Genomic DNA, 6,179 nt, shown 5'->3' on the forward strand with positions numbered 1-6,179 from the left:
GGGGGGGAGTAGAGGGTGGGCAAGGGGGTTGCGATAGGGAGTAGAGGGTGAGGGAGGGGCTGCATAGAGAGAGAGAGAGAGAGAGAGAGTGGCAACCGATCATTAAGGTAACACGTCCATTCCGTTGGAGGAGGAAAGGAGCATGAGGTGGTGGAGTATGGGAAAAGTTGAAAAAAATGATATAAAGCACCCCAAACATAATTCTTCAAATGTGAGGTATCCTACGTGTAGTTCCCATAAATTTTAGGTTTCTAAGCATAATTTACTACACGTTTTTTACTCTTGGAGAATTGCACTTAGCTATCTACTGTTTGCAAAAGCCACACTGGAATTCCTCATGCTTGATATATTATATTTGGGATATCTTTCTTCATATTTTTAACTTTGCCCATAACATAATTTCAAAAAACTCTTCGGCCACTATCTCCATCATCATCATCATCATCATCATCATCATCGTCATCATCATCATCACCTCTACCTCTGATGGACTGGTCCTTCAACTAAAGAGGGATATATTTAGTTCCACCGTTGTCACCTCCTAAGAGAGGAACATTGTTAGGCCTCCCTATTGTCCCCTACATGGTTGACCACCAGTCTTTGTGTCCCCCTCTCCACTCCCTCCCTCTCTACTCCCTCCTCTTTCCCCACTTCCGCATCCCCTTCCTTGCTCCGCCTCTCTCTCTCTCTCGTCCCACCTCCTCCCCTGCCCTCACCCCAACCTTCCCAACTCTCTTCTTGATATAGAGAGGGATTTGAATTAGTTTGAAAATCCTCGACACAACATATGAAACTAGCAATTCTTTCCTTTTTCTTTCCCACTCTCCCTTATTGTCCTAGTAAAGTTAGCCAAAATACAATAAAATAACAGGGTGGGGAGGGAAGAAGCAAATCGAGGTCTTCACTAGAAGTTAAAACTTGACTACTTAACACATAATCAATCCCTTTACAATGCACAAGTTTACATTCATATTAAGAGTTAGACTGTTATATATTGCATTATGTTTTGATGATGAAAGTTCATGATTTTTCCGTTCTTATTTTTATATAAAGGGGAAAGGGGTGAACGTGAGGCATCGAGAAATTGTTTCCGGTTGTGGTTCAGATTCCGTGAGATGAAGACTTATTGTAACATATCTTTCGACTATAGCTCTGACTATAGCTTTTTTCGTGAGTGAAAAAGAAAAGAAGGAAGCGAATGTGCTCTCTTATGTTCTTTGGCTTCGTTTGGTATCGTTTCTGTTCCAGAAACTCCGTTTCGTGTAAAAAACGAAAATTTTAGTTTCTGTGTCAAAACGCCGTTTTTAAACGATTTAAGGCTGTTTGGTGAATCTGTTTCTATAACAGTTTCAGAACAAAAAAACGACAGTTCTGCCTTTTGGTAAATGCTTGTTTCATAAACGTTTTTTTTTTGTTTTTTCTCTTTTCTTTTCTTTTAAGTCAATAATTACAGAAATAATATTAAAATACTATAAACATACAAATCCTTTGGGACAATAAAATATTACATACCAACTAAAAAAAAAAACAAGGTTCCAAAAGGATGAATAAAATACAGAATTAACAATGCCTTGTCCCAGTTAATTATTACATAATTTCCTAGATTTTCACTTTTTGTCCAAGTCTAAAGATTTGAATGCATGAAGGATATCTTTCACCTTATTTGTTTGGTCTTCTAATCCTTTAAGTGTCCCTTCCAGATATCCTTTCATGTACTTGTTCGAAGTGGACGGTGGTGTGGATGATGTTGATGTTGAGTTTTCTGAACATAATGTATGTTGTATGGTAGTGATATGTGTTTCATCTTTCAACCATACAAACATACCACATCCACGGTTATCAACCTATATCAAATAATAGATGTGATTAGGGTCGTTGAAATTTAACATTGAATTAAAAAGAATCTAAAATTATCTATAGGTATAGATCAATCGTAGAAATAAATTACCCCAGTTGAATTTGGACAACATAGAAAATATTGTCCCTTGTTTGGACCTTTCGTCGCAGTTCGTACTTTGCATTGACCTTTACCATATCTACATAGATGTAGTTGGTCCACCCATATGAAAAAATTGCATGAATCTTGACACTCGAAAAATTCTCTTCTAATATTTTTACCTGACTTCGTTATATATTTACCACAACTCTTCCCAACATATCACCAACTTCATAGCTCTATTACAAAATTAAGGATAATAAATCTGACTTGAGAGCGGAGAACACTAACTTCACTCATGAAGAACTAACTCCAATGGGTGCCAAGAGAGGAATATTCCGCTGTAGATGATCTAACAAAAGTTATGAGGGGAGAAGTCAGGTCATTCAAATAGACTCGGTCCAGTATTCACTTTAAGAAAAAAAAAAATTCAAATCAAGGACAAAAAGCAGGTTAATGGAATAAACCTAAGGTAACATTGAGTAGGTTGCAAGGATAATAAAAAATCAGACCATAGAGAGGAAATTACACTGAAGACTTGCAGACCCAATCTCAGAAAAAAAAAAAAATCCAATCTCAGAATCAAAAAAAAAAAAAAAAAAGACTTGCAGATCCAATCTCATAATAAAAAATCAAACCATAGAGAGGAAATTACAGACTTGCAGATCCAATCTCAGATTTGCAGAGCAAAATGCTAAACCCTAGATTTAGCATTTGTATCTGAAATCCCAATTTCCAAACCTACTAAATGGGGAATAAAAAACCACAAAAGGGTTTACATACCTCGACGCAAATGCCTGACGAAGGAAGAAGATAGCTATTGAAGAGAGGAGTATGCTCAAGTGAAAGGGAAGGAGGAAGATGGCCTTCGGAGGTCAGTACCCTGGTTTTCTGTAGCAAGCTTCAGTGGGTAAAGAAAGAAAGATGGGTTAGAGGGATTTTATCGGAACTTTCACAATTTTTGAAACAGAGGAGAAGAAGAGAGAATAAGAGAAGAAGAGAAGAAGAGAGAAGCGAACAGAGGAGAAGAAGAGAGAAGAAGACGAACAGAGGAGAAGAATAGAGAAGAAGAAGAGAGAAGAAGAAGAAACTACCTGCAGATGCTCCTCTCGCTCCAGCTATTGGGAACGATAGTTCCAAATTAGGGATTTTGAAAAGAAACTACATAGTCGGAATCGCTTTTGGAGTTCCGATTTTGACTCATTTTCCTTTTTTTTTTTTGTTTCATAAAAACTGAAACACAACCCTGGCGTAGCAAACGGTTTTTTTGCTTTTTCTGTTCCAATAAAACGAAAAAACGATAGAAACTTTTTTTAAGAACGATACCAAATGGGTCCTTTGTATTGGGTTGTGGCAAGACGTCGTTTTCTGTATCAAGAAAATAAGGAAAAGTATTACTATCTTTCTGGATTGGTTACAACGGGATTTGAAGTAAGAACACAGTAATCTTGTGAATCCACCTTTGTTTGGTGAGTTGCACTTTAAGCCTGGAAAGGTTTTTTTTTTTTATTTTTTATTTTTTTCCCTCTTAAAGTTTGGTAATTTTTAGCATTGTATATAATGATTATAATGTAACTCCAATTGTGATGAAATCTCACAGAATCAATATGATAGATCAGATAACACAAACAATAATAATTCGATAATAAAAAAGGAACCATACTCGAATCCGTATTGCTTGTCAAAGATCTCCTTGAATGCTCTACACTCCATTTTGTCAGTTTATCTGCTCTATTCTCTACGTAATTATGAATCATAAAAACTAATGGATGTTGCTATCTTGTTTAGACGGGGAGCAAAGACTAACATTGATATAAGAGTAAATTGGTCTTTTTCATGATAAGGCTCAATTACTAATAAATCCACTCAACACTTTACATAATATGACTTAACAAAAGCCCATAATACTTGTTAGAGGGTCACTTAAATTAGGTTCCATCTAAACAAATCTTGTCAATTAACATCCATCTAGTAGTTTGAACTTGAAACTCACACAATAACCGGTGCATAGCCCATATATATTGAAAAATTACACATTATTATTATAGTGGCAAGTTTTTCCTTTTTTAAGGGGGAAAAAGGGGTAAATGATGGGATTGGATTTGTTTTGCTTAGTCTAATAGTCGATGTGGATTTTGAGCATATGATACAGCTTCTTTTGGTTGGTTTACATTGCTTTTCTACCATTTTCTTACATTTTTTATGGTTTCTTCTTGATATGAAAAAGACATAGAACGAGAGATTTGCAAGCTCTGGAACCATCCACATTCCACAACATGAGTTCTTTGATGATAATTTATTTATTAGTGTTCATCCTCTATATCATGCTTCATTTTAGGGTGTGAATTTGCATTTCTCTTGGTCTTAAGGGGTCTTAATTTTTCCATTTGGTCTGATTTTATTAAATTACGGGTAGAAAGAGTGAAAATGGTGTGTAAAATTAAAAAAATATATAAATAAGAGTATCATAAACATAATATCTATGAAACCTGTGATATCCCAAACATAATATTAATTTCAGACAAGAGGTACTCTAGGCGTAATTCCTCCAAATGTTTGGTACCCAAGTTTGACTTACCTTCAAAAGAAAGCAATGTTTTTTGTGGAGTGGTATTTAGAAACAGCCCAATCAATAAATGAGCATCCAATTGGGCTTAAACCATTAACCCAATTATTAAATGGCATGGGTTAATGCACCAATACAATATCAGAGTGCAAATTAGATCTGGCTCCGCTTCAACGACTTGACCTTCTAATTCTCCTCAAATGATCATCCAAGGGTTGGGAGGGTTTAGACATGTATCTCAATACCTGGATATGCGTGTCCAAAATTTCCTAACCCTTGGATGAGTAATTGGTATTGAAGATGATATTTTTTCAAACTTGAATGGCCTATCACAATGCCTCCTCCGAACCTATTGTCTAACAAAGTGGAAAAGGGAAAAAGGTTTTTGAACCCTAGTAGAGGGGAGGGCAAGTTAATACCTTGTCTCTATATCCCTTCATAAAATGACTTTACTGTTTTCTTATGTATGAGATTGTTTCATTACATCTTATTGATGTACTCTTTTATGTTGCTTTCTCATAATACCCCTCTCTCTCTTAAAAAATAAAAAAACCTAAAAATCTTATTCATCTGACACTGAGGGTGCTTTAATGGTTCATCATAAACACCCTCAGTTCTTTAGTTCAGTGAAGCTCATAGCCTATAGATGTATCTTGACACACTCCAAAACTGCTCTTACCTGTAAATTTTATTTGATTTTGACACTCATACTTTTGCTCCTACACCAGCTTTGATTTTGGCTTTACATTTTACATATTTGCTTCAAGGAAAAGGTCCAGATTGTGTTTTCATCCACGGTTCGCTCTCTTCACCAATGGATTCCAGCGCCTCGGTTGAATTCTATAAGCAAAGTCAAGGACTTTTCAGATCGGGTGCAACTTATTATTAACAAAATGGTGAACTAAGAAATTGTAACTTTGAATGACTCAGACTTTCGGTGTTTTTGAAAAATCTATTTCACCACCTATCTTTAATACAACATTAAATGATTTTTGATAATAAAACAGGGAAAAAAAAATGGTAAGATTAGAATCTTCTTGCGATTGATTACAAATTTCATTTCGGGCAAGAGAACACTATATATTTGTATGGCCAGTACGTCAACACATAGATCAATAGAAAGCTATATGGAGGCATCTTTAGCAGTTCCATGCATGGGACGAGGGAGAGCAACATAGTTTTTTCTCACTTACATTTGTCTAGGTGTAAACACAATCAAGTAGGTAGTTTTCTAATTCCCTTTTTGGTTATTGAAAAAAAAAAAAAAAAAAAGATTACAACCTTGTAATGTACCATTCAGTTATTACAAGATTTTCTCTTTGTTATATGGAAATATCAATTTGAGAATGCATGGATGGGTTTCTTTAAGAAAAATATCGAAATTAGGGTTCGTGTGTCTATCCATACAATCCCCAATTCGCCTTAACTATTAGAGCAACCCACGGATGGATAAATCAGTTATGGGATTGGGACATTGTTGATACTTGATACTAATCCGATCTTAATCTGAATTGCTCCGTAACAGAAATATCCTTGGTTGTCATAAAAAAAATCAGTTTTTCTACCATTTTGCCATTCGTCCGTATAAATCTAGCGATACAATATCGGCCAAGAATCAGATTTAAACAAGACCGATGCCGATCCGATATGTTCAGGTCTCTTTGATCCGATTCCTCA

General features: G+C 35.6%; 1 long non-coding RNA gene across 1 annotated transcript; it reads right to left on the reverse strand.

Moving 5' to 3' along the window:
- Positions 1 to 1,789: 1,789 nt before the first annotated feature.
- LOC122072921 lies at positions 1,790 to 3,152 on the reverse strand. The gene is made up of 3 exons (XR_006138610.1): positions 3,031 to 3,152; positions 2,720 to 2,837; positions 1,790 to 1,844 (listed from the first exon to the last, which is right to left on the reverse strand). It is a non-coding gene; the product is annotated as an uncharacterized LOC122072921 (long non-coding RNA).
- Between the last annotated feature and the right edge of the window lie 3,027 nt (positions 3,153 to 6,179).

Source organism: Macadamia integrifolia, chromosome 3 (genome assembly GCF_013358625.1).
Source record: "Macadamia integrifolia cultivar HAES 741 chromosome 3, SCU_Mint_v3, whole genome shotgun sequence".
In the NCBI taxonomy this organism is placed as follows: Eukaryota; Viridiplantae; Streptophyta; class Magnoliopsida; order Proteales; family Proteaceae; genus Macadamia; species Macadamia integrifolia.